This window comes from Artibeus jamaicensis, unplaced genomic scaffold (assembly GCF_021234435.1).
Source record: "Artibeus jamaicensis isolate MK-2021 breed Jamaican fruit bat unplaced genomic scaffold, CSHL_Jam_final contig_456, whole genome shotgun sequence".
In the NCBI taxonomy this organism is placed as follows: Eukaryota; Metazoa; Chordata; class Mammalia; order Chiroptera; family Phyllostomidae; genus Artibeus; species Artibeus jamaicensis.
Genome location: NW_026521839.1, coordinates 1,086,509 through 1,111,778, shown reverse-complemented (window position 1 = coordinate 1,111,778; position 25,270 = coordinate 1,086,509).

Below are 25,270 nucleotides of genomic sequence, written 5' to 3'. Positions count from 1 at the left end.
TCTTTCTAGAATAGTGCCTGACAAATCAATAAATATTTTTCAGTGAATGAATAATTAATAAATGTAAGCACTCTATATTATCACCAATACCCTTCCTAATGCTCATGTAAAAATTAAGGTCTAAAACTAAACTAACCTTTTTGTATACAGAATAACTTATGTGTAATTTAACCCTTTAATGTACACATTAAGAAGCAATTTCTTCTCTTAAATACACAAAAGAAATAGGACATAGGACACCACACCCAAAGCTCTAAAGTGACCATGGCACCTGCAAACAGGGTGACCACTCTTTGAAAATTTGGCTCTCGACATTTCCAGAACTAATTCACTAGTTGCACTATTCAAAACTAACATCAGAACAGTAACGAGGGGAATGCTGTGGTACAGGAAGTGAGGGGCTGCTGAGGCCGCCCTCAGCAGGAACTGAGATGATGGGTCTTTGGTGTGTGCTGACACTGGAAGCACCTAAATCCCACCTGCTGTCTTGCCTCATCCCGAGAAGCTGCTCTCCCACCCCAGGGTAGATAGGCCAAGGCCGCAGAACCTGCACCTGTCTCTTACACATGGTCAACAGTGAACACTTAGAAATGGTCACCACTGACACCCTCTTAGAGCGCATTTTAGTAGTAACTACTAAAAACAAATAGCCTGAAATTGTTCATGCCCTTTGACTTCATTAATTAAATAATAAGAAATTATAAATTATTTACATGTCAATAAATAATAAAAACAATAAAAAATTGATTAATTTTAGAACTAATTATTTTTAAACAATGACTACTAAAAAATCAAGACAGAAATAACATCCAAAAAACTACCTGGTCTTCATGGGCACAACCTCCTGAGTATACACAGTACTTGATAACTTACGTCACATGAAACTCTACCTCCTCAGAGATACATGAGATTGAATATCCCTTTTTTGCAAGTGGTATATGGGATATACACATTGTGCAAATTAAAGAATATTCTCCACACAATTCAGGACCTGCCTCTGGGAAAAAGTTAGCAGACAGTTGTGGCAGGCAAAATTCTAAGATCCCCACTCCCTGGTGTACACACCCTACATAATGCTCTCTTCTTGAGTGTGAGTGAGGCTTGTGAATATGACAGATGGCATACCAACCTTATGTTCCATTATATGGGAGAAGGGATTTTTCATATGAAATTAAGATCTGTCATCAGTTTACTTTGAGTTAATTTGAGTTCATCAAAAAGGAGGCTATCCTGAGAGGGCCAGACCTAACCAGGTGAGCTCTTAAGAGCAGTCTAAGAAATTCAAAATGAGAGAGAAACTCTGTTCCTGACTAGGAAGGGGCAAACTGCCACAGTGTGGAGAGGACGACTATGTGGCAGGTGTGATGGTGGCCTCTGGGAGCCGAGCTCAGCCCCCAACAGGCAGCCAAAAGAAAGTGGGGACCTCAGGCCTTTAGCTGCAAGAAAATGAATTCTGCCAACAACCTGAGAGGATTTGGAAGCAGGTTTTCCCCAGTGGAGCCCTGTGATGAGGATGTGGCTGACCAAGACCTTCATTTCAGCCATTAGGCCCTGAGCAGAGAACCAATGAGCCCATGCCCAACCTCTGACCCACAGACACTCAGATTATAAACAGGTGTTGGTTTAAGCCATTAAGTGTGTGGTAATATATTATACAGCAATAAAAACAAACTTAATACAGAAGTGAAACAGGTTCTAAAATCAAATCACTCACCAGCTAGTGACAGATTTTCAGGGCCAATGTGCTGCATGCCCTCCCTCAGGTCCCAAGTCTAGGATCTGAGTCAGTCTCAGCATGAACAGTGAACACTAATTCACATTTTCCCCTCCCTCTCTCTTCAACCACAGCAGAAACAAAGAGCCAGCAACAGGGAAAGTAAAGCACATGTCTGCAGGATCGAGAAAAGCAGCTCCAGCCGTCTCTAATAAATCCACAGGGCTGCTCCACTGGTCATCAGATGAGACCCAAATCTGAGCTGGGAGCTTTGCCCCCCATTCTCCCATACCACGCTGTTGCCATCCTGACTTCCCAGGGGAAAAGGGAACTCCAGGGCACTCAGTCAGTGTCAAATCAGCATCTCTCTGGAGCAGATGCTTGCTGCCTTTGGGTCTCATTCGAGTAAACGGACACCGTTTTCCCTGCTTGTCACTACAAGAGGCAAATAAGAGTCTCTTGGAAAGTGATGCAACTACTTGTAGAGTAACTGTGTGAGATGCTTCCTGATAACCTGCAAATAGTGCCACTTGATACAAAAGCCACATTTTAGCAGCCCCATAGCAGGAGACAGATTCCTCCCCTCTTACCTCTGGGTGAGCACAAATGCCCCTGGATCCGCTCAGCAACCAGAGGAAACATTAACACCATATACACCATGTGAGCCCCCACCCAAGCCCATGCAACCAAGTACACCATGCACATCAGCGAGTGAGGACAGGATCCAAGAAAATGGGTTACCTTCTTTTTCTCCTACTTTCTGGGAAAGTTTGAGGAAAGGGAAACACAGACACAGTTGTCTGGGTGGCTGCAATGGCCTCAAAGTCAGTCTTCTTGTTCCCAGTCTTGCTTCCTCCAATCCCTTTTCTTCAATCTGCTGAGAATCATCTTTCTAAAACACAAATGTAATGAGGCACATTCCACACACCCACATATAAAACAAATACTGCTTAAAATTCCTCTGGGCCCTCTAGATAAAGCCCAGACTCTTCAGCATGATGTACAAGGCTCTTCATGAGCCTTCATCCCTCCAAACTCCATCATCTTGCACTCAGTGCCCTACCTCCTTTCAACTCACTTGGGATCCTCGAGACCCCTGTAATCTGTACCACCTCTATGCTACAAAATATGTTGTTTCTTCCACTCAGACAAGTCTTCCTCTACCTTCCTTCACCTGATTAACTCTGATTCACTGCCTTGAATCTTAGCTTAGAGTCCATTTCCCCCTGAAAAACCCTCTTTGAACACCTAGTTGCGGGCTAGGGCACCATGCAAGGTGCCTCCTGTCCTTCCCAGCTATGGGAAGCACTCAGCATATCCACATGGAGTTCATTCTCTCTCTCTTTCTCAACTGGAACTCATTGGCTTTATCCAGTTCACTGGTTTATCTCCATAACAGTATCTGACACAAAGTAGTTATTAAAGAAATGTCATTGAATAAAGAAAGAGGGGACAAGTGAATGAAGTCATTCTGTTAACAGATATATTTGCATTTTCAAGGCCTTCCAGGACTAAACCTCAACCAGATTTCCCAACCTCTTCCACAACATCCTTCTACACTGTGTAGCATTTGGCCAAACTGAGCAATTCACTATGTCCCTTGCACACTACCTATAGGCCTGTTCACTGTCCCCTCTAAAAAAATGCCACACACCAGAAGCCTACTATAAAAACATTCCTCCATAAACACTTACTTGGTTCTGCCAACATAGAATTAATTTTTGATTCTTCCTTACCCTTAGAGCTGATGTTTGTGTCTTCAGTCTATCATTTTGGAGTTTTTGTCTTAGATTGTTTATGTGTCCATCACTTCAACTGAAGTATAAACTCCTTAAGGTCAGTAACAATGTTTTAGTCATCAAAAAGCCTAGAATGGTTCTCAATAACTAATTACAGTATTATGTAAACTATAGTCCACTTTGTGCAAGATAATTGTGTGCTTTAATGTGGTTTTAGCATTAAAGGATACGACATCAATAATAATCATGTTTAAAATAAAAACAGTAATAATAATATTTACTACATATTAACCACATACCATGCACCAAGCTCTGGATGAATGCTGTATATTTATTCCTTGTGATCCACTAAAAAATGCATGGTGTATATTAGTGTCCCCACTTTACAGATGAGGAAACTGAAGATTAATTTATGTAAGCTGATAAAAATCTCATAATGAGCTAGAGGCAGATCAAAGACTTGGCCTTGAGCCTGGCTGGCCCCGGTATGTGACCTCCTTCCACTAACAACATTTCTGCTCATTTTGAGCATGTAATATGGTTCTAAAAGTTTGGTTCATTTCAAGTGTTACCCTCCAAGGTGAGGACAGGCTTTACATTTTTCCACAGGGTGTTACTATGCTTGAAATGAACCTGGCCTACAAAGTTTCACAGAGCATTTCCTGAGGTCAGAATCATTCCTCCTCTGGCTAGCAGGCCCCAGCCTGTCAGTGAGTGGTCCCTTAGGGAGAGACATGCTCCCCCAATGCAGACAGCCATCAGTGATAACCATAAACTGGGCAACCCAGTCTCTCCCTGGTCCAGTTGAGTGTCTGGCTTTAAAATGTCCAAATTAATAAACCTGCCATAAAAGAAATGCCTTTGCATGCATAGCAACTGAGTGATGAACATGAATTCTGCCTGGAAAATTCAAAAAATGGGAGTGGAGAGAGGCATGGCTGGTCACATGACAGCAGCCAAGGTGTAGGGCTCAGCATTTTATCACATCCTGCTGGGTTATCTTCTGAGTACCTGGCACTGAGCTGAGTACTTTATATTCATTATCTTACTTGCTCCATACAACCCAATGTAAGTGTTGTTATTATACCCAATATAGAAATGAAAAAATGGACACTAGTTAAATAACACTGATCAGGTCATCCAGCTAAGAAGTAGAGGAGAATCTTCCGCCAAGATGGAGGCATAGGTGGATGTGCCGTGCCTTCTCACACAACCAAGATTAGAGAAAACTAAATATTAGCAACAGAAAACACAGCCAGAACACGGAAAATTGAACTTTTCGGAAGTCCGTTAACAACAAATTCTTCAGCCTGACCGGTAAGGGGCGAAACCAGTGGCTGGCGGAGCAGGGTTGCACAGGAGGACTCGGCCAGACACACTCAGGCCCTCGGAATCCAGGCGCAGGGTCAGACCTAGTGAGCGACCCAGCGAGCAACCAGGCGAGCGACCTCGGGGGAGACAGCCGGGCCCGGGGCTGCGTGTTGACTGAGGTCGAGCATTTGTGCGAGGGTGGACAGGCCAGGGAGTGGGCGGTTGGACCGGGCCGGCAGGTCCCCACGGCAAGCGGCAGTGGAGGGCGCCGCCATTTCTTTGCTCTGACCCCACCTCCACATGCAGCGTCATAACCCAGCGACTCTGAGTGGCCCGGCTCTGGTGAACCACCTAAGGCACTGCTCCTCCGCACCCAGCTGTAAGAAGCGGCAGAGGGGGTCGCCATGTCCCCGCTCTGGCCACGCCCCCACATATAGCGTCACAACCAAGCGACCTGGGAATCAAAGGCCCCGCTTCTCACACTTAAAGGGCCCGAACAGACCAAGAATGGCGCAGGAGGATCTCAGAGCCCCAGAGCCAATAAATCTAAGCGATGAAGAAATAGCAAAACTCACAGACGCACAGTTTAAAACATTGGTGATCAGGATCCTCACAGAACTGGTTGATTATACAGACAAATTAGACAAATATATGAAGGCGAAACTAATTGAAATGAATGGAATTGCACAGGACACCAATAGCAATGAAAAGGAAACTGGGACTCAAATCAATGGAGTGGACCAGAAGAAAGCAAATAATGGCCAAACAGAAAAGAGTCAAGAAGCAAGAATTCAAAGAAATGAGGAGAGTCTTAGGAACCTCCAGGACATCTTTAAACGCTCCAACATCCAAATTATAGGAGTACCAGAAGGGGGAAAGGCACAGCCACCAGTGGAAAACTTATTTGAACAAATACTAAAGGAGAATTTCCCCAATCTGGCAAAGGAAATAGACTTCCAGGAAATCCAGGAAGCTCAGAGAGTACCAAAGAAGTTGGACCCAAGAAGAAACACACCAAGGCACATCGTAATTACATTAGCCAAGATTAAAATGAAGGAGAGAATCCTAGAAGCAGCAAGAGCTAAGGGGACAGTCACCTACAAAGGAGTCCCCATCAGACTGTCAGCGGATTTCTCAAAAGAGACCTTACCGGCAAGAAGGGCCTGGAAGGAGGTATTCCAAGTCATGAAATCTAAAGACCTACAACCAAGATTGCTCTATCCAGCAAAACTTTCATTTAAAATGGAAGGACAGATAAAGTGCTTCTCAGATAAGATCAAATTCAAGGAGTTCATCATCACCAAGCCCTTATTATATGAAATGTTAAAGGGACTTATCTAAGAAAAAGAAGTTAAAGAAACATGAACAGTGAAAGGACAACAAACTCACAGTTATTAACAACCACACCTAAAATGAAAGCAAACTAAAAGGACAGCTAGATCAGGAGTGGAAACATAGAAATGAGGATCTCAAGGAGGGTTAGCAACAGGGGAGTGGGAGGAGGAGAAGGGGGGAGAAGGTACAGAAAATAAGTAGCATAGACAGTAGATAGAAAATAGATGGGGGGGCAAGAATAGCATGGGAAATATAGAATCTAAAGGACTTGAGACACATGGTCATAAACTAAAGGGGGGGTGATGGTGGGGATGGGGGGTAGGGTGGAGGGAAATAAAGGGGGAATAGAACAACTGTAACAGCATAATCAATTAAAAAAAGAAAAGAAAAGAAAAAAATTTAATTTTCAATTACAAAAATAAAATAAAATAAAATTATAAATCAAGCTTAAAAAAAAAAAAAAAGAAGTAGAGGAGCAGTAATAAAGCACAGGTCTGTCTACCTCCATGGCCCATACTCCTGACCATTTCCATACACTGCTTCCAATTATCTACCCATCTCTGTCCATATCTTACACTGACAACCAGCATCACCTAAGCTTATGCCTAAAGAGCATGCTCAGAAGTGTACTTTTTCTGCATAAATGCTCGGAACAAACAAAGAGAGCCCTCAGGCACACTAGCCTAAATAACTTCCCACTCCAGGGGTATTCAGATCCCAAAGCTACTTTCCCAAGCATCTGGGTATTTGTCCCAAATCCTGACCTACTTCCAACTTGTGTAATTATATTGTCTTTCTAATTGCCCTTGGTTGTTCCATGGATGAAACCATACCCCTGCCTGTCCTCAGCCATTGAGCAATGCTGCTAGGCAACCATTAAACAGCTGTTCTATGCACCAGAAGAGGTAGATACATATCTAAAGGGAATGGAAACATTCTTTGTGAGTTTCACAACTTAAAACAACAGAAAATTACCAGGGAGTTCTTTTGGGGACAAAGAGTCCAAAGTTTGAAGATGTGTACTCTTAAAGAATTAACATAGGGATCAAATGGTATAGCCTTTGGAGAGGTATTACTGAAAAACTGTGTGTGTGTGTGTGTGTGTGTGTGTGTGTGTGTGTGAGTGAGAGAGAGAGAGAGAGAGAGAGAGAGAGAGAGAGAGAGAGAGAGAGAGATGTTATTTATTTATTTTTAGAAAGAGGGGAAGGGAGGAAGAGAGGGAGGAAAACATCATGTTACATCTTGCGCACCCATTACTGGTCACCTGGCCTGCAACCCAGCCATGTACCCTGACTGGGAATTGAACCAGTGACCCTTTGGTTTGCAGGCAGGCACTCAGTCCACTGAGCCACACCAACCAAGGCTGAATAAATATATTTTTCATTAATGGAAGGAAGAAGTCAAATGCTCAATGCAGGAGACCATCGAGCAGAGAATACACCTCCCCCGTTTGTGGGATCTAAATAAAGGCTGCTAAGCCTCATACAGGAGATTCGACCAAGGGTTCCTCCAACTGGAATTATTTCACATTTTATTCAGGTCAAAATCTAGTCATGAAAAGATGATCAGTCCTCAGGGTCTTTGGACACACTGAAATAATGATAATAATAGCAACCTGCATCTACTGGGCACTACATAACAGACACTTTACATGCATTATCTCATACAAACCTTATGAAAATCCAGGGAGGTAGACACTACCACTGTCCCTATTTTAAAAGGGAGTAAATAAAATCTCAGAAAGATCAAGCTATTTTTATAGTGCCCCACATGTGGCAACTTCAACTCAAACTCAGATCTCTCAGATCCTAGAACCTCACCTCCTTGACTCTGCCCTACATTATCTATATATTTTCAATTGTTTTTTTCCCCTCCTTGGAAAAGTTCCAAACACTTGGCCAGAACTGGGACTTTTCTCTGCCACAGAAAGCAGTTCTCAGAACTGAATACACTCCTAGCCATTAGAAGAAAAGATTTTGAAGATGAAATGAATAATAAATAACCAGTTGGAAGAGAAAACCAGTCCTAAGAAGGACACAGCACCTCAGGATAGAAAGGATCCGGAACAGGGCATGCAAGAACCCCTGGAGGCCACCAGCTCCCATCACCACTCTGAGCAGACGAGAAGGGAGAGTGCTGTTTCCAAGTCTCCCCAGTGGGGAAGCACTGGTCATGTACTTCCCAGGTACCTGCATGACCTATGAGTGCTGCTACCAGTATCACTACGATGACGATGGTGATTCCTGTGATTGTATCAGAAAGCCTGAGAGAGACCTGACTTAAGCTGTTCCATGCAGGGCCCCCACTAAATGGGCTCTAGAAAATACTCTGGCACTTGTGCCCTGTGCATGTGACAAAGGCACCCACCGGTGCGGCGCATTCCAAGCAGCTGTTGTCCTGGACAACACAGTCCTCTTCACCACACCCTCACACACATACCCCATCCAGCCCACTCTGTTCCACGTACTTGTTACTATGTGAAATAATTTTATTCATTTGGGTGTTTACTGTCAGTCCCCTTCCCTGCTGTGTCATGTAAACTCTAGGAGAGCAAGAACTGTATCTGTCTAGAATGTTACTTTATCCCCAGAACCTTGAATTAAACGTTTAGTGAATGAAGAAAGGTACCATCAATATGAGTCAGTGCCATGTGTGAATGTTTCCTTTATCTGGACCTGTCTGGGGCAAGGTGGATTCTGCAAACAAAAAACAGATGGGAGGAACTTAGAACAGGACTATATTTTTGTATCTCATGATGATGGAATCACTGGCATCACAGTTTTTAACAAATAAAACTTGTAAATAACATACACCCTTTCTAGCACCCAGAAATCACAGAAAAGCCATGATCTGTTGTCCTAGCTTATTTTTGCTGTGATGAAAACAGGTGGAGCCCACTGCTCAATACTCGCCGATTCTTGGCACAGGAGTCCATGCCAGCCTGGGCTGCAGCCCATTCAAACCAGGCTAAGGTAGTATGCTAGATCTCAGATGAAGGTTTAGACCTGGATTAGATGACTCTCTAAATCCAAGTGTCTATTCTTCAATAGAATCAGTAGTGAAATAAAAAGCAAAATGAGCAAGAGATAGCTTGGTTTTTATAAAAACATGTAACTCTGGCTTCAAAAGACTACTTATGCAGATCCCTACAGAGCAAGTTTAAAATTGCACCTAAGAGAAAGAAAACAAATATCTCCTACAGAAAACTCTAGGAAGACAATTTTGGGTCATACCATGTTGTTAGGATGCAATTTCAAAAATATGAAGATTATACACTGAATGCACTAGGGATGTGGGTAAGAGGGAGTTGATTCTATAAACCCCACTTCTAAGAAAACAGAACACAGCTTGAAAACCAAAGAGGAGGGCTGGTAGGGGTGGGGTCAGGAGCACAACCACAGGTAGAATGCATTGCTTCTGCCACCTGGAGGCCTCTTGGTAAAATGTCCCATGCCAAATTCCCTCAGAACTGTCTAAGATTGAGACAAAAGATCTGATGTTGGAGTGATTGCTTTGGGACTATCCTCTGGATCCAATGAGGATATAAACGTAGCACCTCAATGTCTCATTATGGTCCCAAGATTCCTCACCCCAAATCTTAGCCTTCTTTCCTCCTTTCCTCTGTTCAATGTGATCTGCAAACTGTTCCAGTCCAATGTCAGGGAACTGCCTGAGGTCTGCCTGCAGAGATGTTTTCTTTGGTCCATACTATGTTTTATAAAAACATTGAACCAACATTTAATAAATAAAAAATTTCATACTGAAAAATCATCAGCTTTTCAGATTTGCTTAAATTTCAATTTCTCTCCAGCACTGAATGCCTACTCCCAGATTACAAAACCAGCTGAAGCTGAAGGGAAACTGACCACTTTGAACAGGACACATGGTCTTCAATTGTGCTCTGTCTCCAGCACCTCTCTTCTCTCCCAAATTTAAGGTCTAGATTTATTGGCACTTATCACTGCACTTATTTTCTTTTAATAGTACACAAATAGTTCTTGAAATCAGTATCTCTATGAAAAATTGGAAATCAAAATATAAAAAGAGCTATATTTTTCCAGAATAATTGAAAATTCACTTGGAAAAGGCAAGGTCAAGGGTATTCAAGACAACTTTCAAGTACAACATGGGAATTCACTGCCCCCCATAACAAAACTATAGTAGTTAGTACAGTTTGATATCATCACATGGAAAATAAACAATTAATAGAACAGAATAAAATAGAATCCAGAAACAGATTAGATAGGTAGATTTATAGGGGAAGAGAAGGAGGAAGAAAAGAAGGAAGGATTACAAATGGCCTATTTAAGGAAGAAAGATGGCCTATTCAATAAATGATGAGTATCAATACTATAAAATAATTTAAATTGTAAGTATATTTTATACCAGAGTTCCTGGTATGTTAAAGCCTACATGTAAAAAAGGCAAAATTTTAAAATTTGAGAAAATACAGAATAATACATGTATGACATGAGTTAGAAAAGGATTGCTTAAACATGTACATAAAGTACCAGCCACAGGAAAAAGATAGATAAATTTAAAATGTAAGAGTTCTTCTCAACACAAAGGCACCATAAATAAGATAAAATATAAGTCGATTAAGAACTGGGGAGAAAATTGCAATATGTATGTATAAATGACAAAGAATAAGTATCCAGAACTACTACCGATCAATAAGGAAAAAAACAAGAAATATAGATAAAGGATACTAACAAACAAGTTTCAGACCAGAACATCTAAATGGCCAATACGACATAAGAGATGGTAAGCTACATTAGTAAGAGAAATGTGGATTAAGGCAACAATGAGATGCCATTTCACATACATTAATGACAAAAAATGCAAACGCAGCAACAGCAAGTGTTGGCTATAAAGCAGAGAAATGAGGACTTGCACACAGTAACAGGGGAAGCAGAAATTGTTTCACCTCCCATGTGGGTAAGAAATGGGGTGTAACTGGTGAAACTGAGCATGTGTATACATTTTTGTAATTATTGTAGTAAACAGGACATGTACACCTTTCAGCTCACTAAGTCCACTTACAATTGCATCCTGAAACTCTCATGTGTGCTCAGAAGATACGTCCAGACATGAGCTGGCACTGCATGGATCAGCATGAATGCATCGATCCAACTGTGGATTTTGTTAAAACAGAATCACTGTGGAAAAAGGAAATGTTCATATTTCTTTTAAAAAGACAGACTCAGACATGGCAATTACTGGATGGCTGCACCCTCTGGCCCCATCCAGGATGCATCAGTGGAAATTGAAATGAGCTCCTAAGTGCTGACGGGCTCAGCAGGCCAAGCTCTGGACTTCCTAACTACTGCCTCTGCCTCAGGGACAGGGCATCCAAGGTCACTTCTCCAGGGCAAACAAATGCTCAAAGGGGCCCCTTCCTGCTCATGAAATTTCCATCCTATCACCAATGACATGTCATCTACATTCTTTACCTTCCTGCCTCCTCTCAACGTCTTAGCAATAGAGGTGCCATTATCCCCCCTTCCCCTTCCATATCCTACAGGTTAATAGTCTGATACTTAAAAAAGGCACAGGCCCTGGCTGGGTAGCTCAGTTGGTTAGAGAGTCATCCCAATACACCAGTTGTGAATTCAATCTCCAGTCAGTACACATACAAGAACCAACCAGTGAATGCATAAATAAATGGAAAAACAAATCAATGTCTCTCTCTTTCTCTCCCTCCCTCTTTCCCTTCCTTCCTCTCTCTCTGAAATCAATCAGTCAATAAACAAATAAAATAAAGAAGTCATAGAACATGCCAAAGTCATACAGCCATCATGTGGCAGACCATTCCATTACTAATTATTGATTACCTACTATGTGCCAGGCCATGTGCACTGAAGCTACAACAGTAAAGAAAACAACATCCCTGCAAAAACAATTAGCTAAGAAGGGAAAGAGAAAGAAGGCACTCCTGGGCGCATGCTCTAAAAACAGCTCCTTTTATTATAAGAGGTTGATGTGACAATTGTTGGGGCTGTGAAGAAAGATGTTGAAGGAAGCAGAGCAAAAGCAAAACCACAGGCAGAGAAGAAAGGTGTCAAGTGCCGCCTCCCACCCCCACCCGGCCCCAGCCCTGCAGGCCCCAGCCCCAACACCTCCTGAATCAAGTGCCCAGCTCTACCCAGTGTGGATTTATACACATTCCCACGAGGGTGGGGCACTACCTATAAACCAATAAGCAAGCAAGATAGATACAGACTAAGTGTTAAGAAGGAAATAAAACAGGGCAGTGGATAAAAGGCAATTGTTTGGCAGGGGGCAGGGGGTCCAGAAAAGTCTCTGTGAAGAGATGGTATTTCAGCTGGGACTGGAAAACTGGCAGGTTGGAGGAAGACACAGGAGGACTTGAGAAGAACGGTGCCTGGAGCGCAGGGAGCAAAGTGGAGTCAGGCATGAGATGAAGTTACGGGAGGGCCTGATCACACAGGAAGTGGCACAGACGGGGAGATCACGGAGCCAGCACAAGTTTCATGTTCTAACTGGCAATAAGAGATCGTTAGTCCCTGGGCCCTAGAAAGTGCTCACCAATAGCCCAGACAGGATTAAGGCTGGTACCAGTATCTCACTGCCTGCATCTGGAACTTTGTGGCTGGTTCCTTTTGGCCTCAGGTCACAATTGGAAACCAGCAGGTTCCCATCTCACCCCTGCACACCTATGTATACATTTTTCTCACCATACTAGACTACTGTTTTATTTTAAGGCAGAGCCCACAGACATTGTCATGGTCCTATGCACACAGTAGGTACTCAACAAATGTCAGTTCAGTGGATTTTCAAAAGTAGGTTTAGGCCCACCTGCTGGGAAGTTTTCACTTTCATAAGTAAAGGTTGGTGGGAGCCAGGAGAAAAAGGCCACTCAGAGCTCAAGAGAAGGGGAGGCAGGGCACTGCAGTAGTCACGAGCAGCCTTTCCTGTCCCATTCTTTCAACTGCTTCTTCAGCTGCTTGCACTTACCCTTCACCTTCGGGTGGAGAGACATGGATTTCAGAATGTGGCCTCTGGGTACCCAGCCTCATGTAAGTGCACTATCGATTTTTCTAGATAGAACAATTCAAACGAACAGAAAAGGATGTTTTTAGATTGTGCTTTTCAGCTAGAAACAGAAAACAACAGCTGCCCTATTTTTCCAGAACACCAGGCTGACGTCTCAAGGCTCTGGGAGCATCTCTATCCATTCCACAGACTAAGTGAGCAGTAATGAGACATTTGTTAATTAGAACTAATGACCAGCTCTTCCCAATATCCAAAGTAGGGTGTCTGTCAGGAGTTGGGCTGCTTTCCTCAAACAGGGAAGATAAATAAAAAAGACTCGGCTTCAGGATGTCCTGCTATTGCACTGCAGGAAAGAAAATGCCTTGTTATCTTTTGTTTCAAGTCAAACTGTCAGGTGACTAAATCACAATACTTGGATAACACTTAGCTATTCACTGCACTTGAATTACATACACACACCATCTCACCTTTACCCCACATTTCCAGCATTCAGAGCAGCTTCCTGGAAAAAGTGACATTTGAGCTGAGTCATAAAGGAGGACTAAGAGTTCCTAAGGCAGAGGGAAGGGAACTGTTGTGAATACCATGTAACACAACTTCCCTTAACACTATAACAGAACTCCTCGTCATTTATTTGTTGTCTATTTACTGACAAAGTACAGTGGGTCTAGGTGGGAAGGGACTGGAACAAAGTAGCAGTTGGGCACCTCATGCCTAGAAAAAGACCCACAGATACAAAATAACAGCAATAACTCTGGTAGCAGCAATAGGAATAGGTACTATCCATTGAACTACTATGTCAGAAATAGTGACAAGCATGCTACATGTATTCTTTAATCTCTGCTCCCAAAATCACTGTGGGAATTATTGCCTCATTTTGAAGATAGTGAGGCTCAGGTTCACAGAAGCTAAGTCTCTTGCCTGAAGGTTCATAATTAATAGGGAGCAAGAGCAGGAATCACACAGATTTCCCTGGAGGACAGTGCAGTGGTTGAGCGTATGGGCTTTGGCATCAAAAGAAGAGCCCTATCCTGGGACACGAGCCTTCCCTTGACTTTGTGAGTGTGTTTCTTTCCTGAATTATGACAGTGTTGGATCCTATTATCTCCACGACACCTTTTAGCTCTGTGTTCCAAAATCTTCACAGTCTAGCCCAGGGCTGGACAGTGCTGCATGCCTTTCTTCCCTGTTCAGCACCTCCTGCACCAGCCCCCAGCCCCCACCCTGTAGTCCCCAACCCCCAGCCCTCCTCCTAATTTTCAAGACAGAAGAGAGCCCAAAAATATCAGGGGGAACACATTGGAAAATATATGCTTTTCTAACCATTGTGCTGTATACCTGAAACTAATACAAAATAACACTGAACGTAATTTAAAAATAAATTTAAAACAATAAAATAAATAAGGTAAAAGAACAAAAACATAATAAATAAATAAATAAATAATAAATAAATAAATAAATAAATAAAAAATAACAGTAAATCTGAGGAGAAAGCTTCTGCACTCTATTACTGATGGGAAGCCTGAGGAAAAAAATGCTCTCATTGGACATCCCAAGCACTAACAGCAGTGCTTTCTAAACCACCAAAAGGACTCCTGAAATAAAGAATTAATGGATCCCAGAGCCAGAATCAGGCTAATTGGTGCCAATGGGGTACTACATAATTCAGTCTTACAATGTCAACTATGAAATATCTTTGGGCAACAGCCTAAGTTTCCTTTTAACAACATGAATCATCAGAAGTGGTAGGAGCAGGAGAAGAGGGAACAATGTCAAATGCATCTGAAGAGTTTGAATAAAACTGTCTCAAAAATATGAAAGTAGAAAAAAGTACTTCTAAATTAATACATTAACTCATGAAATGTGTATATATAATGAACTAAATAACTTAAATATTATTTGTAGATCAGCAACTATTTTATCTCTAGACTTAGAAGTGTGTATGTTCAATTGGACACACCCCCCAAAAGAAACCTACTTAAACATCTAATTCTTTTTGAAGAAATTGCAGGATCCCCTAGCACTCAAAGATTACTTTATATTTGAGCCCTTGTGGCTAAATAGCAAGAGCTAACCTCAATCTTATTCCATAGATTACAAAACCATTCCTGGGTATCTTCCTATGTCCGGCATCAAGCTAGTCTCTGGAAATAGAGAAAAGGTACGAAATGCTATAAACTGTGACTTTCAACATTTGTTTAAGTGAAAGCATTTACTGCCTTAACTCTGCCTTTCACACATGAATACAACATGCATACCTGGTTTTCTCTGTGTTTCTACAAACTCACAGTCTCTTCTGGCACCAGCTTGATGGTGCACTCTGTATCTCCTCTTTGCACCAAGCTGTCCCCAGTGCTGTGCAGGATTACATGACCCACTTAACTCTATATTCCATCAGACATGGCTTCAACCATAAGAAAAAACAGCTCACACATAACTATTGATCATCATTTGACAGTCCACTTCTGCCAGGGTTGCTGGTGGAGGGCCACTTCCTGGAAGAACTCAGGCAGGAGAATGAATTGCTTCACTGTCTGATTCAATGGAAACCTCTGTAACCCAAAGCAATTCTTCCACTGGCCTTGTCACACTGCCTGAGACACACCACAAGCCTGATTCCATGGCCTAAAACACAAACAAGCCACTGAAAACAAAGCAGTATGCTTGGAAGTACCACTAGGAAAGGAAAACACATGAGTTATCTAAGAATCACTTATTCTAAATGGTTTATAGACAAGAGTAAAAACTCTGAAGCAATATGACCTGCTGGGTGAGTTTTAAAAGGAGGAAAAAAATAGAAGGAGCAAGATGTTTTTTCCCAAGACGAAAGGGCCCTACCATGAAAGTGGTAAACATCTCAGGATAGCAAAGAGAATATGCAGAGCCAAAGAAGGATGAGCAGAGCCTTGGTAGTTTTGTCAAGGAGTGCATAAACTAGATGCAGACATACAGGGTTCTGTTCACAGGTCACTGGTCATTTTGCCCAGCTATGACTGGACAACTCTGGGCCTAGTGCAGTCACCCATCTAGATCAATACTGAGAATGATTCCTGGCATCTGCTGCTCTTTAGCCTACTACCATACTGATAAGATAGCAAGTAAATATCAAGCAAAGAGAGCCATGAACAAACCATTCCTACCTGCTGGACACCTGCTCTTTAAAGCAAGTAGTGGAGTCATACAGAAAACCAGGAAGATGCCAAATCAAAGAAAAAAGTATTGAATATGACTGATTTGCATATAGAAAAAACTGTCTCCCAAATGTTTCTGTGCAAGCTCATTTTGTACTGAAGACATTGCTCATCTGGTCTATTCCCTTCCCTGCTCTCGCCTGACCTTCATCTGTAAACACCCTCTTCAGAACTTACTACATTGTAGTGTAGGGAAAGAGAAAAGGGTGACTGCTCTTTGTTCAGCAGCTACTTTGGTCTCCAAACCAGAAGTGCAGACTCTATACTTGTAATCTGCAGTGAAATTTAACATGATGGCTTCTGATTCTCTTGGAATTCCAGATTTGGGTTCAAGGAAAATGAGAGAGAAAGGCATGCGACATAATGAGAGAAACGCAATGTATAGAGTCGTTCCCTCAGAGAGTCACCATCTAGTTGGAGAATCAAGAATCAGGAATGACAAATGTGTGACACACATGCCTCTTCTCCCCTAACCTGCCCCATGACAGATGTGACTACCTCATCATGGTGTCCTTTCCTGCTGATCTTCCAGGTGGCACTTCAACAGCCACCACCCACCAGGTTCTGAGTTAGTACCTGATTTTAAACATATTTGCCATCCAGATCACAAATGACAGAGGAAAAGATAAGAGGAAATTACCAGATATTATTGTGAAAAGCCAGGTTTCATGGTACAGGGGGTAAGGCAGTAAGGATTCAGAGGGAAAGTTCTTGAAGGGAGTAGGACTTTGTGGACATTTGGGCAGAATTTTAAAAGTGAAGCATACCAAACAGGATCACCTGTCCCCAGGTGGTAACATTTCAGAGAAGGCAAGGAGCCGACAGAAAAATCTGCTTTCTTTCAAGGCCCCCAGGCTCCTCCTGACTCTAGGCAGGCCCTCTCCCCACCCCAGGGTGGCACCTGCAGCCCACACACTTCACTGAGCCTCCCCAGGCCTCAGCCTAGAGGAGGCACCATCACTGCTAAAAAACAGCACAGTGACCACACTGACCCCTAACCTCAGTCCACCTGAACCATATTTGCCATATCTATCTGCTACTGTAATATTTTATTTAAATCAACTCACTTTTTAATTTACATAAATCCATTTTAGAATAGCAAACACTATATCACCACCATTATAAACAGCCATCTTGCTTACCTGTATTAATTTTAAATAACACCTTTTAAAGGTATTTGTGTATGCATCCCCTGAAATAATCACATATGCCACTATTAATAGCTCTATGCACCACACCAGCTTCGGTGGTTAAGGGTATGTGCTTTGAAGCAAAATGGACCTGAATCCTAATCCAAGCTCCATAATTTATTGGCTGGGAGACCTTGGGCAAGTTATTGGAATCTCTGAATGAATTTTCTCATCTGTAAAATGGGCAAATAGCTGACCTCAAGGCATAGTGTTATTCTGAGAATTAATTGAGGAAATACTTGTATTGTGCTCAGCAGAGTACCCAATACCCAGTGTTTTTAGGGACTTCCATTTATTCTGGCTGGGGATATCTGCACTGGCTTATCATTCTCTACACCATAAAGTATCAGAGTAGAGTGAAAAAAGCATGTGCTTAGAAATCACACAGATATGTGATTAAATCCAGGCTTCCTCATTTACAAATGTGTAGCCTGGATAAGCAACTTCTTTGAACTCTCAGTTACTTCATTTGTAAAATTATGTAAATAACAAATGAGTACCTCTCATGGGTGATGAATATAGATAAGATCATATACAAGGAATTCCATCATATTGTTTCTGATAAATAGTAATTCTTTTTATATACAACACTGTGTGTAGGTTTTCTTTGAATTTCTGAAACCACAGATACTTACAGGCTATTGAAATACCCAATTGTTCCTCTGCTGTAGACCCAATCTTCCTTAGTGTGGAACAACACTGGATTCCCCAAATAATTGTGCATTCTCCACTCCAGATGAACAAGCAAAAACAAGAACTAAGTAAGCAGCAGAATGAGGGAAGCCTTCAGTAAATTTCAAACCTTCACATCCAAGACCCAGGTTCCTTCCTACAGGGCCTCTGGTTTTGTCCAAATTGGAAATTTCTCTCCTTAAACTAAAATGAAAATTAGACATGACTCTAAAGATCCATTATCTGATGGATCTGGGGAAACAGCTCCTCTCCACGATCCAGGAGACAGGCCACTTTTCTGAACTCTGCAGCCATTCAGATTTCTGCCCTGTGAATCCATGCCTTTGAGCCAGCAAAAGAATGCACACCACCCTGCCTGCCAGGGTCCTTTCTGCAACAGAAGTTCTCACCATAGCCTTTAACCCAGAGGTCCTCCAAGTGGTGGTGGGGGTACCTCCTGGAGGGTGGATGGAGCAGCGCTGCCTCCATTCACTCCTTGGTCTTTCATGTTAGCACTCCCTCTCTGGCAATAACTCCAAAACGCCTTTGCTGAAGTGGATTCACGCTACTAGAAATGGTCCTAAGACCCATAATTCACTTCACAGCAGCTGCCAAAAAGCTGTCAGGTGGTGGTTCTTATGGCCACAGGTCAGATTTAAAACTGTGACCTCAAAGAAATGCACGTGCTCTTCATCCCATTAAAAGTGGCTTGAGCTAGACAGTGGCCCCCATGGAGTCCATCAACTTTGGTTGTTGGTTGCTGGGCCAGGGCTCTCATTTGCTCTGAGAGAAGGAAAGTGGAAGTCTCTCTCAAAGGACAAGATTTCACTCAAAATACAGGCTTACAGTTGTAAGTATGCAAAATACAGTTTATTCTTGTATTATTTATTTAGCAATTATTGTTATTAACCTACTTTTGCCCAATCCTGTATTTGTCCTGCTCAGCAAACACTAATTCATTTACTTCAACAAGTCAAAAAAGAAGAGTTTCAGCTCTAAAATACAACCCAAAGAACCTAAAGCAAGAGTCAAGCCTGGAGCCCTGACTGGTGCAGCTCAGTGGATTAATTGCCAGCCTGCAAATCAAAGGGTGGCTGGTTCAATTTCCAGTCAGGGCACATGGCTGGGTCACGGGCCAGATCCCCAGTTGGGGGCATGTGAGAGGCAAGCAACATACGTCTCACACATCAATGTTTCTTTCCCTTTCTTTCTCCTTCCCTTCTCCTTATAGCATCCACATCAACTACTCACTGAAAGGACTGGAAGAGCAGGTAAAGTTCAACTTGAGTAGCAGTATCAATAGATAATTGGGAATGGCTGTCTGGAACACTGTGCTGAAAATGCCAAATTGGGAAGAAGTTTGGTCAATTAGCAATGTCTACCTTAGATACAGGATTGGGAAAAGATAGTAATTACACCATGTATCTACTGACCTTACTCTGTGAATATTCTATTTCTTTCCTGAGTTCTTATCATAGCATCCAAGCCACTCTTACCTGCTTGCCTGCTTATAGGTCACTCCCCAAAGCATACCCAATTCTGCCACCATAGTAAGTAATTGAACAAGCACTTCTAACCACATCATTCCTCCTGTGGCTCATGTGGCCCAGGGTCCTCAGTGTAGTGGATAATGCCCTAGAGTATTGAGCTCAAGGCCATCTCATCACTCCTTACCACAACACTATGCCCCAGTCACCCCAAATTTCTCACATTCCCTGAAATGCCCCTCCTATTCTCACATCTTGCTCTTTTTCTCCAAGATGGTCTCACCTACCACATTCCTCTTGTGAAACTGGACATATCCTTCCAAGCTAAATTCAAGTGTCACTCCTTAGTCTCCCTCCAGGATACCCCAAGACCTTCTGTTCATATGGCTATATAGGTACTTTTTATCATAGTCTTTTAATGAGGATCCTTTCACTGCAAGTGATATGAACCTATCAAACTACCTTAAGAAATAAGAAGTATTCCAAATCAATAATGTACACTATTCCCTTGGGTTAATGAGAAGTTTGGAGACAGAGTCTTTGGACATGACCGAATCAAGGTGCCCAAATGGCAGCTTCGCATCTGCTTCTTTTCTTTCTTTCAAAGCATCTCCTTTCTGTTGGCCTGATTCCAAACAGTGGTTCCCACTTGAGGGCTGCTTCAGCTAAAGGTCTATCTATAGGACATTTTTGTTCCTAATAGCTCCAACAGAAGTCCTGGAATTGATCTTCTTGGGCTGTCTTAGACCATCTGCCCACCCCTGGACCAACCATCATGGTGAATGAGATGAAATTTGCTGCTTTTTAAGTTTCTGGGATAATCACCTCTACCCAAACCAAAGAACCCAGTGGATGAGACTGGGTTCATCAAAGAAATATAGGGTGTTGTTTCCAAAAAAGAGAGAAATCTAGGCCAGAAAGGAAAACTATAACAACTTTATACACACACAAAATGATGCATTTTGAGTGTATATGTCCCTTTTCCCTGTCAGCCTGAGCCTGCCTCACCCCTTCCTGGGACACAGTGGCAGAGCCTACAAGGGTCGAATAAGGACAAACACTTTTCCAAACTCTTTGGAAGTGCATAGGAGCTCCATTTCAGTCTCCTGAGAACATTGTTATAACTGTCTATGTTTATAGAATATTTCCCCATCTGTGAAGCAATTTATGAGTCTTGGTGCAGCTTGCAGAGACAAGCATTTCTTCAGTCCTTGCTTGACAAGCACAGAAGGGAATTTATGTGAAGTGTTCTTTGATATAATTATGTTTACTTGCTAATGAAATTTATTCCTGTTTTTGTGTTTATTTATAGCACACTGATTCAGAACTGACGCAGTCATTAAAAAATTACTTGTGACCAACTCAAAATACATAAAACCTCTTAGTGTAACAGCAAGAGATAAGGCAGTTAAAGTGAGTAAGAAAAAAGAAGGTTTTGTTAATAGCAAAACACCAAAAAAAAAAAGGAAATGGAAATCTCTAGTGAATATAGACACACAAGCATTGTTCCTGAACTTTTACTTGAAATCGTATTTGATTTTTAAGTCTCTATGCAAAGAAAATCCCTGATCATTCACAGGTAATCTCTAAAAAATCTAAGAAGTTTGCATGAATGTTAACCTTAGAATTAATACTTTTACTGGGTTTTTTTCCTCTGTTAACTCCCCAAAGTGTCCCATTTTGTGCCTGAGCTAGTAGAAACTGGCTTTCCAGTTTTAAAGACCTGAATTCAAATTCCAGCCTGCCATATTCTGGCTCTATCATCAGGAGACAGCAGCTTGTTCAAAGCTATTTCTAATTCTATTACAAAACACCAATTACAATGATTTCAAAGTGGCAATAGTGCAATTCAGATACATTTACCTAGTGGCAAAGAGCACACCATATGTGTTTTACTTAACAAACACACCTAGCACTTCTCTGTACCAGGGTGGGTACTTCATATACAGATTTGCTCATTTAATCCTCACAACAGCCCTTGGACACAGGCATTAATATTATTTCCACTATATCAATGAGGAAACTGAGTCACAAGGCAGTTAAGTAACTTGTCTAGGATTCTGGTGAGGAAGTGGCGGAGCCATTGGTGGAACACTGGCACCCGCCAGTGCAGCCGTGATTTTGACTGTTGTCACTGCCTCTCGCTCTGCTGTGCTGCTCCTCTGGGAAAGGGGCTTTGGAGTGAGGCAAGCCTGGCTTCAAACTCCCTGTATGACCTGCTTGCTAATGACCAGGAGGCTATTTCACCTCTCTGGTCCCAGATCTTCCTATGTTACATGAGCATAATAATATCACATGAATATCCTCTAGACCATGCCTTGTACTCAAATATTAGCTCTCTTCCTGCAGACAAAAGTATGCTACTTTCAGACAGGCTTAGCATCCAACACCAGCCAGTGCATATGGCCTTTAGGAACATATCCAAAGGAAGGCACAATTTTAGAAATCACCCACTGAATTCAGATTAAGACAAAAAATGGGGTGGCCTTGGGCAGGGAGACAAATATTTCAGGCTTGATGCTCAAAAGCAAGGTTGGACTTTGAATCATCCAATTCATTTTGGGAATATCAACCTGGTTTGTAAAGTGTTCACAGTGTCTAAAAGTCTTGCCAGGGTTTCAGGAAAGAAGAACCAGGCTACTGACCTGTACATTCAAGACTTAACAAAATTAATTCAGTGTTTCCCAGCAACAGAGTCAATGATGCCCACACAGTGATGAACATGTTGTGTGAAATCCTTCAACAAAATACAAGGAGGTCACAGCCAAAAGAAAGATATGGGCTCCAGTAACCTTCCAGCTGATGTTTTCTTATAATCTAATAACCAAATTGAATCATCTCCACAACCAATCTCATTGATTATGTTGAAATGGAACATCAAGGGGGAAAAAATTGATGGTACCCAGGCAGTCTAGGGCACATTTACATATCCTTACAAAATGCCAAGAATCAAGATAAATCAGGGTAGGAAAAAAGAAAACAGAGTATTTATTTAGTTAGTTATTTCCAAAAGCTGGCTGGTGTGTGAGCTATAGACACAGGGTGATAAATACAACTGGAGTCAATCCTCACTGACCCACATATGAAAAAGGACCATTATCTATCCCATAGCAATGGCATCTTTATGGACCATTATTCAGCATCTCTTGGCTGGACGTGGGGCTAAGCATACAGGATGCACTAAGGAAAATCTTCACAAGCACATCTCAGTGCAACAAGTATAATCGCTTATCCACATTACAAACAAGGAAAGTGGCTCAGAGACAGTAATTAGCTTTTCCCAGTCCACACAGCTGGTTTATTGGTTTCAGTGTTTTCATCTGCAAATAAAATAAACCTAAGTTTAAATTAAAGACTTAATTATCCCACATGACAGGAAGGTCAGAGCCAGTGTGAGCTCTGAGGATGATTGATTTGGTCGACTAATAGCTTAATGATGCTATTAAGGTCTAAAGTTCCTTCACATCACTCAGCTCCGCCATCCACAGGCTACAGCAGTTACAGATGTCACACCCAGAGTCACTTCCTATGGATTTCTCTCACAAGATAGAAATTTCCCTCAGAAGCACATCCTCGGGCTCCCAACCACTCTCCACTTCTCATTGGCTGGAAATATGTCACATACCTATTTCTGAACCAATTACTTAGAAGAAGCAATGGAATTGCCTTTAAACTAGAACATGGAGGAAGACTGGCACTGAAAAATGCCAGATTATGAATATTGGATAGAACAGCAAAGGGCTGACATGATGTTGGCTACAAATGACAATGATCACTGCAGCAAATGACTGTCAGTACAAGGCAGCCACAGGGGTCTCCAAAGCTACTGCTTAGATGTCTTGATCCCAATGCTACCACTCCATGGAGGACTGAAAAACTCCTATTAACAGGTCCTCTTTAGAGACAGTGCTTTTGGACACAGATCTTGTGGAATTGCCCAAACAGAACTACTTGCTTCTGTCCTTGTCCTCCTCCAAGCTGTTCCTCGTCCCAGCCATATGGTCTCATCAATATCTAAGCCTAGTCATGCATTCTCCTGCTTAACATGCTTCAGTGGCTAACTGCAGTTACCAGGATAAAGACTAAAACCCTAAATATGGCCCAAGACCATGCACAGTTTGTCCCCCGTCTGTCTCTCTAGCCAGCTCCCATCCCCTCTCTGCTCTAGCCAATGGCTTCTTTCACACCCTCTTCCCATATGGTTTTCACATGCTGGTGCCTCTCTTTGGGATCCTCTTTCCTCTCCTCCTCACCAACTTAACTCATGCTTTGCATCTCAGTTAAACCATCTCTTCCTCAAAGAAGCCCTCCCTGACAAATGGTATCAAATCCCTCTTTTAGACCCTCTCTGCACCATGGATCTCACCTTCAGAGCCCTTACTATGGTTCACTATACATTTATATGAGAGGCTAATTGATTAATGGCATCTTGCTCATTAACCTGTGTCACACTCAGCTCCTGCAGCTATAACAACAGATTAGGTAGCTTACATATCCTTACAAAATGTAAGGATATGTAAGCTACCTTACATATCTATTCTCACAGTTCTGAGGCTGGGAAGTCTGAGATCAAGGTGCTGGCAGGTTCAGCATCTGGTGAGAGCCTATTTTGGGGTTCAAAAACAGCTGTCTTCCTGCTGTCCTCACATGGCAAAAGGGGTAAGAGATCTCTCTGGGGTCTCTTTTATAGAGGCACAAATACTATTCATGAGGGTCCATCCTTGTGACCTAATTACCTCCCAAAGGCCACACCTGCTAATACCATTGTACTGGGGATTAGGTTTCAACATAGACTTTGAGGAGAACATAAACATTCAGTCTCTAGCTGCCTATAAGCTCCAGGAAGGTAGGGATCGATTCTGTGCTCACTGGTTTTACAGCCCTGATTCCAGCACACTCTGTGGCACATGGCAGGTACTCAAAACATACTGGTGGAATTAAGAAACAAATTGGAGAAAGCAAGAGTTCCACTCTCCGTTCTCTTAACTTGTTCACTCCTGATCTTCCTAAGCAGAGTCATACCTTGACCCTTTATCTCCTGGCTCTGAGCCTCTCTGTCAGCTTGCTTCAGCTCTGCCAACTCCGTGGAGTTGAACTCAGCTCCAGATCTTTGTAACCCATGCATGGTGTGCTCTGATCTCATGAGCTGGGTCTAGAAAAACACCACAGCCTTCTCAAGTCCTTAAAATGTACTGTAAATAATGAACAACCAAGTAAGTAAACAAATTAGCAGTGCAGTGTATGATTAAGAGCTCGAGTTCAGCAATACACAAACAGGGAGATCTTCATATAGTAAACTGTGTCTGTTGATTATGTAACTTCTCACACATCAGTTATTTCAGCATAAAATGTGGACAATGATATTGATTTCACATGATTTTTGCAGGTATTCAATAAGCTAACATATATAAAACATTTAACCCAGAAATGGAAGATATCATTAACAAACCAAATTCCGATGACTACTCCCTTTTCTAGGAAGAGATGTTCTTCCTAGAAAAGTTGCCTTTATACAGAGGAAAATGCTTTAAAAAATGCAGGATGACTTAAGGCAAAAAAGGTTAAGAGCTACTGCTGTAGGGATTCCAGGCAGTAGGCATAGTTACTGTGAATA